Source organism: Mobula hypostoma, chromosome 24 (genome assembly GCF_963921235.1).
Source record: "Mobula hypostoma chromosome 24, sMobHyp1.1, whole genome shotgun sequence".
NCBI classification, from domain to species: domain Eukaryota; kingdom Metazoa; phylum Chordata; class Chondrichthyes; order Myliobatiformes; family Myliobatidae; genus Mobula; species Mobula hypostoma.
The window spans coordinates 10,335,698-10,349,257 of record NC_086120.1 but is presented as its reverse complement, the minus strand read 5'-3'; positions in this window follow the sequence as shown (position 1 = coordinate 10,349,257).

Below are 13,560 nucleotides of genomic sequence, written 5' to 3'. Positions count from 1 at the left end.
AGTGCTACATAGGCCAGCCTATCTGGGGGTCTCCTGACTTTCAGACCTCCGTATCCCATCATCTATGTTTTCATTTTCAGACACTCCTTGGGATACTTCTGGTCTGCATGGTTAGGCCTTCCCCTGTCTATCACTCGTGCCTTCCAGCAGCTCAGGTCCCTCTGCTACCTGGCTGAGCTCAGCTTCATTCCCAGTTACTTTAGAGCCCAGCTCCCCTTCGGAGTCCAGCTGCAAACCAGCCTGTCCACAGAGAGTCCCCCCAATTTCACCTGCCTCAGTGTAAGAAGGGTTGAGAATCTCTTCCTCAATAAGTGGGGAGGTAGCAAAAGACAGCGTATAACACCCCCCTCCATTTCCTCCGAATCCATATCCCATTCAGGGGCAGGGGCCAGTCTAATCTTTCCTACTGCTGATCCTTCAGTCTCTCCATGTCTGCAGGTGCCAGTCACCGCGACCTCTCTTTGAATGTAGTGTCCTCTATCACCTGGATGATGTGGCGAGGGCTCTCGGAACAACCCACGTCAAACTCATCAGTAGAAAAGACATCTTCCAGCTTCAACATTTTCTCTATCAACCTCTTCTTCCAACCTCCAGGTATCAGAGAGTTCCCAAAGTTGGATGACCTGACAGTCTTCTTTCCTCTTTTTGTCATCAGAGCACTGCCCCTCATCCAGCGACTGAGAGGTCTGCTCTGCCTAAGTCTCGTACTCCTCTTCCTCTTTAGGGGTGGGCTTCGTTCCTAAGAACGTTCTCAGCCTACGATATCTGGGACTTTGCACCTGGGCATTTTGCCATTTATTCACTGGGGAAGTAAGGGCCGCTACCAACTCAGAATGCTCAGCGCTCGCTCTACAGAAACGAGAGCAATTTGTCTTTAAAGTTTCTGCCCCCAGCTACGGGAAACGCTGCTTCCAATTCAGCATCCTTGTCTACACTCTGCTCCTCCCGGAAAGTATGGACGGCCCACGGCCCCCTCTCTCCCGGGGCCCCAAGAGTACCAGGTAGTTCTTCTGCCGTTATGTCAGTGCTAGTCTGAACTAGAACAAAGTCTTTGCCCCTTCAAACTTTCAGTGAATCGCTGTCTTTTTTTCAGCTCCCTTCTCTTCAGCAGATGCTGCCAAACATCTTCCATCTCTGCAGCATCCATAACCAAGTACCATAATCACTTTGCCGAGCAATAGTTTAACACAAACTTAAACACACAGCCCACTGCATCAATGCTCAGGGCAATCACACAGCATCCAACGAAATCAATCCCAGACGAGCCCCCATTCTGAAACACTCTGGTTTCCTCAGGAAGACAGTCTCCGGCCCCACCAAATGTGAGAGATTGAGGAGCCACAAGCCCACCCCAGCAAACCCCTGTTTGTGTGGATGCTGTAATTCACTACCCTGTTACAAATTAATGCCACAAAATAACACAGCACATTGGATGTGAATAAATTATATTTATGAATCTTAATTAAAGGGTTAGTCATAGTCATACTTTACTGATGCTGGGGGAAATTGATTTTCATTACAGTTGCACCATAAATAATAAATAGTAATAGGACCTTAAATAGTAATATGTAAATTATGCCAGTAAATTATGAAATAAGTCCAGGACCAGCCTATTGGCTCAGGGTGTCTGACCCTCCAAGGGAGGAGTTGTAAGGTTTGATGGCCACAGGCAGGAATGACTTCCTATGACACTCAGTGCTGCATCTCGGAGGAATGAGTCTCTGGCTGAATGTACTCCTGTGCCCACCCAAGAAAAGGGCCCATCCTAATTAAACAGTCAAATGTTCACAAGTTGAAGGTCATCTTGAACTTCTCCATCACTCACACGTTGGGCCATCGGTCAACGTGAAAGCACACACCACCTTCCGAATATCGCTCGCAATCCATCTTAAACAAACGGGCCTCCGATCAGATTGTATGCTATGACCGGTTCTTCCCAGCGTCTTCTCGCTTCATCTCCTCTCCAACAAAAGCCCAATCAGGCTGAAAGCAGAACAAACAGCTCTTCCAGTGCTGCTAAATGAAATAACTACAGCATAACAGTAAGAATGTGAACCAGGGCACTACATGCACTTCTATGTTGAGTATTTGTTCCACATGGACACAGTGGGATGACTAGAAGCAGATAAAGTAACGGCAAACTTGGAGTTTGCCTCGCTCTTTCTGTAGGACACAGTACAATAACTCAAGCACAGCTCCTCTGGCCAAGTCAGTTCCAGTCAACACAGAGCCAGGTACCATCGTAACCTACGTGGATTCAGAGAGGGAGGCTTTCCATTGAAATGCTCAGATGGCTTGAGATAACTTCTTTACTTTAAAACCTGAGATTTGTATCAGGTAATTAGAATTATAAAGTACGTGAGATTTGAATATATAGGTTGCATTAAAGCATGTAACTAAATAGGACTACAGGGAGGGAGAAAAATCTTTACAAGTCTGATTGCTCTGCATAGCACTAATCAAACAAAGCGCCTAATAATTAGTTTGCATGGAACTGCGTGGGGATCCCTTTGTCACTGTCTTTTCACTAAACGGTAAAGTGTAATCTTCCCCTGAAAGGCTCTGTGCTGTAGGCAGCTTATCTCCATATCCCACAGGCAATCAGTCATTCTCCCACTTAATAACATCCTGCCCAAATAGGGGCATAATGGCAATTATTCACAGCTCGCAATGGATCACAAGCTAAACAGACACTTAGTTCTGGGGAGCAGCATGCAATGGAAGAAAGGATGTCGTTTCAGCGAATATGTATTTCTAAAATATGTGGAAGGGAAGGGAAAGGGGAACAATTAGTTTTCGATAGCAGCAAGTGTAATGTCTTTGATTCGACCAGGATATGAATATTCACCAATGTCTACAATGGGGTTTAATAGGATTCTTTCTCCCCTGGCCAGCTTCAACGTGGGCGCTGCATCATGAAGGCGATATCCATCAACGAGGACCTTCACCGTCTGGGATTTGCTCTCTTCTCATTACTGCCGTCAGGGTGGAGGTACAGGAGCCTGAAGATGTTTAGGAACAGCTTCTTTCCCTCCACCATCAGATTTCTGGACAGCCCATGTACTCATGAACAATACTTCATTATCTCTCTTCTGTACTCTTTGTTTATTTTACTTTTTATTGTAAACTATAGTAATTTTTTATGCCTTGCATTGTGTTGCTGCCACAAAAAACAAATCTCACAACATACTGTCTGTCAACGATAATAAATCTGATTCTAGTTCTGATTCTAATTCAAGCTGAAAACACTAATGACTATTTTCTTTTGAATGATGCACCATACAGAGAAAAAAATTCAATAGCTCAGTGGCAAGTAGCTAATTCTGTACTATTAGCGTGAAAGGTCGCATCTCCACTTCGGACTGCACGTGTCAGCTTCGAGGCATTAGAGTGTGCTTCTTGTGACAAAGCGTCTGCCATGTCTCTGACGCTCGGGGTAAGGCTATGTGACTTACTGAGAGAAAGACTATAGCTCCAACCAGAGCACAAGGAAAGGTTTCCCATTCAGCTTTCAATGTTCTCTCCCTCTCCCTCTCTCTCTCACTCTTATTTCTGCCATGCTATCTCTAACCTTTTCTCCATCCTCTTCATAAATTTGTGGTTCTAGCTCCTCTGAACATCCCTCTCTCATTTGTTACATTTTCCCTACCTAACTGCCGATAACCGGAAGATTTATTGTATTGTCTCTGTGCCACTGCTGAATTCTTCCTTCTGAAAGGCTTAGAGATGAAAATTTGCAAACCAATATTTTCTTCAGCAAACATACTAAGAGTTAAGGTATACATTAGTCAATTGAAGGAAAAGGTTTGAGGAGCTGACTAGTCTTGGTTCCTATTTCATTAATTAATATTTTTAAACCATTTGAATCTTTATCCGGTTCAGGAATTTTTTCCTCCTACAGTCTCAAGTTTTCAAAGCTACCCTCCCTCCACAATTTGTAACCTCCACTTTCAGTAAAACTTTGGTGGTGCTGGAACAGCGGCTTTTCTAGATCACTGGATGTTATTCCAACAATAAACCTGCACACTTTTAATTCACTTTGCTTTGGATGTGGAACTGCAGCCAGCCACCAACAGTCATCTGCCCTGGCCCCTACTTGTCCTCTCCAATGAGCATGAGCTGATATCATAGAAACACAGAAAACCTACAGCACAATACAGGCCCTTCGGCCCACAAAGCTGAGCCGAACATGTCCCTACCTTAGAACTACCTAGGCTTACCCATAGCCCTCTATTTTTCTAAGCTATATGTGGCCATCCAGGAGTCTCTTAAAAGATCCACCTCCACCGCAGCTGCCGGCAGCCCATTCCACACACTCACCAATCTCTGCGTAAAAAAAACTTACCTCTGACATCTCCTCTGTACCTACTCCCAAACACTTTAAAACTATGCCTTCTCATGCTAGCCATTTCAGCCCTGGGGAAAAGCCTCTGACTAACCACACGATGAATGCCTCTCATTATCTTGTACACCTCTATCAGGTCACCTCTCATCCTCTGTCGGTACAAGTGGAAAAGGCCAAGTTCACTCAACCTATTCTCATAAGCCATGCTCCCCAATCCAGGCAACATCCTTGTAAATCTCCTCTGCACCCTTTCTGTGGTTTCCACGTCCTTCTGTGACAGTCCTCGAGGGCTAAGCATTATTTATTCCTGGTGAAGGCTCTTGGCCCAAAATTCTGAATGTTTATTCCTGACCTGCTGAGCTCCCCCAGCATTTTGTGTTTGTTGTTCCGGATTTCCATCATCTGTAGAACATCTTGTGTCTATGCTTTGGCCCATTTTTTCTCTATGGCTCATCACTCAGGAGGCCAAGAACAGGCAAGTGAGCAAGCTCCCTTATGTAATGGATATTCACTACCCAGGTCAGAAGACTTGTTGGAAATCTCAGCTTTTTAACACAGCAGAAAAACTGCTCAAAGTTCAAAGTGTTCATAGTTAATTTTTAGCCATTCTCTTGAGAGACAATACTGCCTTGGCTCAGAAAGTCCATTCCTGACATAACTGAGATTGCAAGCTAATCAGAAGAATCACCCTTGTCTGTTAACCCAAGGCTCCTGCCATCTGACTTGATCACTATAGTTGTGAAAACATCAAACACAGATCAAATCATTACTAAATGATGGGCAATAAAAGACATAAATGCTAGAAGGCAAGAAGGGTGAGGAGGAGTTACAGAGAGAAGACAGCGTCAATCTTCAGCCTGGACCCATGAAAGATTCTTTTTCACAGAGGCTTCTTTTTGGAGCAGAGAACATGTTCATTTGCAACTCACATCAAAGTTGCTGGTGAACGCAGCAGGCCAGGCAGCATCTATAGGAGGTCCGGGAAGAAAGACGGGGGGGGGGGGGGGTGACCTGGCAGAGTTTTCTATTTTGTAAGAGTTATACTTGTGGGTAGGAATCCTCTGTAGAATTATAATATGGTAGAATTAATTCTCAAGATTATTTGGCTCCGTTAAAAATAAAATAACTGTGTTTAATCTGCTTTGCTAGCTGCAAGTAACTCTTCCTTGGTCAAGAGGGAAGAACTCATTGCTTAAAATACAGTGGATTCTGGTTAAATGGGACTCTTCAGGACCAATACATTTTGGCCCAGTTAAGTGGCTGTCCCAATTAGCCAAGATTTCATGGAAATTTAATGGATTCCGGCTAATTATGGCATCAGGTAATCGGGGCAGGAGCTTATTAGGGACAACTCTTAGAGAACACAAGCTAATCAGGAAAACAGCTGGGATTTCCTTTTTATTTGGGACACTATGCCACTTAATTGAGACAGAAGACTTTTGCCGAACAGTTTCTAACTAGCATCAGTTGCATGTACTTGTGTGGCCGTTAGACACTACACAGTACTTAGAGCAAGCAGTTTTTAAGTAGCATCTGTTGTGTGCATTTATATTCAAAAAGCAGTGATCTTTGTTACTGATGGTTGGCAAGAAATAAATACTAAGACAATTCAGAATTGTTTTGCTCACCACAATTTTAAGCATTCAGGAATGGCCAGGAGTGGAAATTAAAGAATTTCACCACTTCAGTAAGTTATGATCTATGAAGAATTGGGAAGATCTTGGCTGTTACTGTTATGCTTTATAACTTCAAAGCATTAAATTAATGCAAAGGAACACACGGGAGTCTTAAATGCAGGTCTAGCGTCGTCTTTACTTTAAACATGGTAGCGTGATGACATATACAATTAACATATTTTTACATATAACCTGTAATTAATTATTTAAATGGCAAGAATGAGTAATTAAACAATATATACGTGATTAATCAAATATTATTGAAATATTAAATAACAACACTCTTCCTTGCTTAGCTATAAACTCCAACTCAATAGGGAATTCATCGACTATATACACTGTGTATACTATGTAATACAGCTACTATATACAGACACCCACAGGATAGCAAATTTTAAATTGTCCCATTCAGGCTTAAAGATTTAATTGCTGGGGAGGATTTCTTACTCTTGCGGGATAACGTCTTTCCCTACAAGGGGGATCACTGGGCTCAGTTTGTCTCATGTGTTGGTCCTGCATCCTTCTTCTGAGATTGAGTTTGAGGAGATCCAAGCATGAACGACTGAGACGACCCAGGAACAGCGTAGCTGGTTAGCTATTGGTTGTGGAGTGTGTTGCATTACAATATGCAAGGAGGAAATTCGTGAGTTTCTGATTCAGTGCTAGTGTAGTGTATTCTGCTGACATTGCTCACAGTGCATTCTTTAGACTCTGGACAACAGAGTGTGAGGTTGTAGTGGAGGCCATTGGGAACATTTCTGGCCACTTTGTAGCTGCATCTTCTACTACCAAGAAAGTTGTGCCCATGAATACTCTGCCAGGGCATTGCAAGCCATTCCCACGGATGGAGAGGCACTGCTCTTGGCATCTTCTGGACTATTGGCATACCAAACAGTGCATGGCAAGCTGTTCAATCTGCTGATCTATCCCAGGCCACCAGACAAAGCTTTGAGCCAACGCTTTCATTTTAACCATGCCTAGAGGACTGGCATGTGGCTCCAAAGTGGTCAGAAGCACTCCCAAAGCCTACACTAGAGCCTCAACACTGTTCAGATATTGAGAAGCCTCCGGTGTTCCAGAACACCTAGTCAATGATAAAGGATCACAGTTTTTTGGGGGAACAGTTTCAATCATTCCTGAAAATGAATGGACTAAGACATACTGCATCTGCACCATACAACCCAACTATAAGTGGCTTGGTAGAAAGGTTTGTCTGGTGGCCTGGAATGAGCAGATTGAGCAGCGTGCCATGCACTGCACAGGACACCAAGGGCAGCGTCTCTCCATCCCTGAGAATGGCCTGCAAAGCCCTGGCAGAGGGGTCATGTAGTCCTTCTTGACATTTCGATGATAAACCCTGTCACCTTCTTCAGGGATGATGAAGAAGGTGGCAGAGTTTGTCATCTAAACATTATTTATAATCGATGCCTGAACCCGGCTTGAAGCCTGAGAAGAGTTTATTCATCATATACACCGGGAAAGCACTAGATCCTTTTTCACATTGGGATTATATTGGGAAAAATTATTTTAGCAGTTTATTCAATTGTTATGTGCCTGTGATGTATGACGTGGGCAATCGCGGACTTTCCAGGACTTACTTTATCATTTGAAAAATCATTGACCCCATTCTGTTCTCTGCACAAAGATTGCAGATGATTGTGTCTTCTCAATGTGCTTTCCTAACTCCCTCACTTAGAGACTCCAGGTCTGCCCTCCACGATGTATGCAAGCTATGCTTAGGAATTTAAAGTAGATAACTAAGTGACAATTATATACAGTGAATTCCAGTTAATTGGGACACATGGGGACCAGTAGAGTTTCACCCAATTAAATAGCTACCCCAATGAGCTGAAATTTCATGAAAATAGTTAAAAAAGTATAAAAAAGACAAGCTACCATTTAACTGAATAATAATTTTTGTAGTTAAATGAAATACAGAAGAAATTAAAACACTACCAATATCTCTGCAGTGCTATAAAACTGTGCATCATTTCCTAATAGTTATTGATGGCGGAATCAATCCAGTGTATGCTGCTGTGTTCTTTTGACTGACTGTAAATGAATAAAATCAGTGCAAACGCTGAGTGCAGATAATAGACTGCCTTCATACGTTGTTACTGATCATTGCATCCTCAATATCTTCATTTTTCATTGTAACTGCTGTGTATTTAATATTTCAATAATATTTGAGTAATTGTTTGATTAAGCATTCTTGTTCATTTAAATAATTAATTGTGGGTTCTATGTAAAAGTACATTAACTGCAAGCCAAACAGCGGTCCTACAGCGATCTCTACTCCCGGAGAGGAGAGGCAGTGGGAGATGCATCACCTTCTTTAAGTGAGCAGGAGGACCCCAAAGACGTTCAGCGCTTGTGGCACAGACATGGACATCGCTGCTATAAGCCAAGTACGTTTCGCAGATCAGGGCTCTTTGGTGGAGCTTGGTGCAGGCTGCACTCCCTTCTGACCGGGCAGAAGCAGCAAAGAGAACCGTCTCTAGGGGTGGCTTCACGATCAAAACCACCATCGTCAATAAGCTTCAAAGCCGACCAGCCGGACACTCAAATCGACTTCTGTCCCTGCGACTCCAACTGCAAGCCAACCAATTTGTCACCTTGTAAGCGTCTACGCACCCACACCACAAGCAGACCCTTTTGCCAAAGAGGCATTTTATAAGAGCTGAAGTCCCTCTTATTGGAAGCGTATAAGGCAGACAAGATCATTGTCCTAGGCAGCTTCAATGCCAGGGCAGGTAGAGATGGCGAGGTATGGTCATCGTGGAGTCAGAGATTGCAATGACAATGGGAGGATGCTCCCATTGATAGATGCAAAACAATGCTGGGAGTCTCAGGTCATCGTGGAGTCAGAGATTGCAATGACAATGGGAGAATGCTCCTGGAGCTCTGTACGGAATTAGGCCTGATTATAACAAATACGCTGTTTCAACAGAAAGCCAGGTTTAAGACGACTGGAGACACCCCCGATCCAAACACTGGCACCTCCTGGTCTACATCCTGGTGCGGCAGAAAGATGTGTGGGATGTTCTACACACCAGGGTCATGCCGAGCACAGACTGTTATACATTCACAGACTGGTCAGGGTGGAAGTCAGACTCGCTATCAAGCCTGCAGTAAGGAAAAGATGACCACAGTCGAAGAGAATCCAAGTGGATATGCTCTTTGGCCTCCGAGATGTATTCCAGATCAAGCTGAGAGAGAAACTGGACAGCAAAGTCACGCCCAAATGCAGACTCTGACAAAGGAAAGAAATGGGAGCACCTGAAGACTACCATCCAAGAAGAGGCTGTCGAGATAGCTGGGTACTCTTCAAGAAGAAACAAGGACTGGTTTGATGAAAATGACGTTGAAATCCAGAACCTGCTTCGGATCAAACGCTCCTCCCATCAAGTGGTGCTGTCTAGACCTGATGACCGAGTGATCGAGGCAGAATACAGAGCTGCATGCAGCTCCCTCTGAGCCAAACTGAGTCAGACGCAGATTGACTGGTGGACTGCCTGGCAGAATGAATGCAGCACTGTGCAGACACCGACAATACTCAAGCCTTCTACGAATCGCTGCGTGTAGCGTGTGGTCCAACTCGTCAGATTCAAGTCTCTCTATGCTCATCCAATGGCTCCAGGCTGCTGACAGATAAGGAAGCCATCATGACGCAATGGACAGAGCACTATGAGAGCCTTTTTGGGGATAATTGTCAAGTACATGAATTATCCTTTGAAATGATCCCCCAGCATGAGGTCAGGCTGAAGCTTGATGGCCCACAAGCTCTGGGTGAAATCAAAGCCCAGGCATTGATGAGATCCCAGCGGAAGGATACAAAATGGTGGAGGCATTCTCCTGAGCAAACTCAGAAAGTGGTTCACACTCTATTGGGAGAAAGGTTCAGTCCCAAATAATCTGCGTGATGTTGTAACTGTCTCCCTGTACAAGAACAAATGGGAGAAATCATATTACTCAAACTACAGTGGCACTACCCTGCTGTCCACTGCTGGGAAGATCCTCAGCAGAATTCTCTTGGACAGATTCATCCCTACCATTGCCGAAGGCAACCTCCCGTAGAGTCAGTGTGGATTCAGAACGAACAGAGGCACATCCAACATGATCTTCATCCTGTGCCAGATACAGGAGAAGTGTCGTGAACAGAACATGGGACTGTACACAGTGTTCATTGACCTGATACAGTCAGCCGCGAGGGTCTCTGGAAGATTCTGTCGAAGCTGGGCTGTGCCCCGAAATTCCTCACCGTCCTGCAGCAGTTCCATGAAGGCCAAAGTAGTCAGGGTAAACACAACGGCGACCTGCTTGAACCATTCCCCATCAGTACCGGTGTGAAACAAGGCCGTGCTTTAGCACCAACACTATTGGCCATCTTTTTTAGGCATGATGCCACAGGAGGCGAAAGAGACCACCTCAGAAAGCATCTACATTCGGTTCTGCACTGACGGAAATATCTCCAACCTCTGCCGCCTACCTGCCCGAACAAAACCCATGCAAGAGACCATTCTGCAGCTACTACATGCAGATGACTGTGCTCTTCTCACACACGGAGGACGCGCTACAGGCTGCAGTTACTCAGTTCGCCAAGACTGCAAGGGCTTTCGGGTGAACAGTCAGTCTGAAGACAACAATGATCCTCCATCAGAAGCCCCCTTGTCGCGTTTACAACACACCTCAGGTCAGCATTGATGTTCACTCAGTATGTTGGGATCGAGAAAGGCTCAGACTGGGGAACGGTTGGGAAAACTTTTATCTAACTTTGAGCTGTGCAGTTGCACACGGAATACCAGCAGCAATGCTCAGTCCTGTGTGATCCTTGCCGCCCTGATCAGTATTTGTCGATCAACAAAATCTTTAATTAACAAGAGAAAATCTGCACAAACATAAAATGCTGGAGGAACTTAGTAGGACAAACAACAACTATGATAAAGAATACAGTTGATGTTTCAGGCCAAGACCCTTCAGCAGTGAAAAAAAGATGAGGGGTCAGAATTAGAAGGTGGGCGGAGGGGAGGAAGAACCACACGGAGGTCGGTGAAAGCAAGAGTGGAGGGAGGGGTGAAGTAAAGAGCTAGGAAGCTGATTGGTGAAAGAGATACAGGGCTGGAGAAAGGGGAATTTATTAGGAGAGGACAGAAGGCCACGGAAGAAAGAAAAAGGGGGAGGAGCACCAGAGGCTGATGATGCAGGTAAAGAGATACGGTGAGAGAGGGAAATGGGAATGGGGAATGGTGAAGTGGGGTTCATTACCGGAATTTCGAGAAGTCAATGTTCATGCCATCAGGTTGGAGGCTACCCAGCCGGAATATAAGGTGTTGCTCCTTCAACCAGAGTGTGACCTCAACGCGACAGTAGACGAAGCCATGGACTGACATGTTGGAATGGGAATGGGAAGTGGAATTAAAATGGATGGCCACCGGGAGATCCTGCTTTTTCTGCTGGACGGAGCATAGGTGCTCAGCAAAGTGGTCTCCCAGTCTGCCTTGGATCTTACTGATATACAGGAGGCCACACCGGGGGCACTGAACCCCAGCAGACTCACAAGTGAAGTGTCGTCTCCCCTGGAAGGACTGTTTGGGGCCATGAATGGTAGTGAGGGAGGTGGTGTAGGCGCAGGTGTAGTTCTTGTTCTGCTTACAAGGATAAGTGCCAGAAGGGAGATCAATGGGGAGGGACAAATGGGCAAGGGAGTCGTGAAGCTAGTGATCCCTGTGGAAAGCAGAAAGTTGGGGGGGGAGGGAAAGACATGCTTTGTGGTGGGATCCCTCTGGAGATAATGGAAGTTACGGAGAATTATGTGCTAGATGCGGAGGCTGACGGGGTCGTAGGTGGGGACAAGAGGAACTCGAAACCTGGTGGGTTGGCAGGAGGATGTGGTGAGGGCAGACGTGCGAAATGGAAGAGATGCAGTTGAGGGCAGCGTTGATGGTGGAGGAAGGGAAGCCCCTTTCTTTGAAGAAGGAGGCCATCTCCTTCCTGGGGAATGAAAAGCCTCATCCTGAGAGTAGATGTGGCAGAGATGGAGGAATTGAGAGAGGGGGTGACATTTTTACAAGTAACAGGGTGGGACGAGGTATAGTCCAGGTAGCTGGGAGAGAATTAGTGATTATGATTAATCTGTCATGGACCTCTGACTGTGTGAGGGCCCTCTACTTTTGCAAATAGAAGCGCAGGAAATGCAAGTGGAAGTGGACTAGGTCTTTATGGAATTGTCATAAATTGTGATTTGCAACAGAGTAAATATTAGCATAGTTTTATTTAATTTAACCCTACCTGTTCAGAAATTATTCTATTGCTTGTTACAAAGAATTTTAACTTGATTTTTTAACTTACAAAAAATAGAAATAGTATAGCACAGGAAAGGGTCCTTCAGTCTCAGTGTTGTGCCAAACTAATTCAATTAGTAACCAATTGCCCAACTAAAGTATTCCCTTCTGTTTACACAATAAGAACATAAGAAATAGGAGCAGGAGTAGGCCATCCGGCCCATCGAGCCTGCCCCGCCATTCAATAAGATCATGGCTGCTCTGTCTGTAAACTCAGCTACATCTACTTGCCTTTTCCCCGTAACCCTTAATTCCTTTACTATGTAAAAACCTATCTAACTGTTTCTTAAATATATCTAGTGAAGAAGCCTCAACTGCTTCCCTGGGCAGAGAATTCCACCATGTCCATATCCTTCCATTTCTTGCCCTTTCATGTGCCTGTCCAAGAGCCTCTGGAATGCCCTATCATGTTTGCCTCCAGCCCCATCCCAGGCAGCGTATTCCAGGCACCCACTGCTCTCTGTGCAAAAAAAACTGCCCCTGCACATATCCTTTGAACTTGGGTCCCTTTGCCTTAAATGCATGTCATCTGGAATTGGCCTTTCAACCTTGGGAAAATGGTACTTGGCATCTACTCTGTCAATGCTTTTCATCACGTTATAAACCTTTATCAGATCTCCTCTTCACCCTCAGCACTACAGAGAAAACAATACAAGGTTGTCCAACTTCTCCACTTGCGCTCTAATCCAGGCAGCATCCTGGTAAACCTCTTCTGTGTCTTCGCCATTAATGAACGTCTTTCCTGTAAAGGGCACCCAGAACTGAATGCAATACTCCAGACGTAAGCTAGCTAGAGATTTACAAAGCTGTGCTATAACTTCCTGAATCTTGAACAACTCCCTGGCTAATGAAGGGAAGCATGCCATACGCTTCCTTTACCACCTGTCAACCTTTGCAGCCACTTTCAGGGAGCTATGGAGTTGGACATCAACACTTCTAATGATCCTGCTGTTAATTGTGTACTTTTACATTTGATCTACCAAAGTGCAAGCATAAACCTTTGGCAGATTAAAATCCAAATGCCATTTATTTGCCCATATCTGCAACTGGTATATATCCCACTGTATTCTTTGTCAGTCTTCTATGGTATCCACAGAATCACCAGTCTTCACATCATCTGCAACTTATCTTTTGTACTATTTACCTGGTGTCCTTTGAGGTCTGTCGCCCTATGAACAGTGAATATGTTTATCCAAGT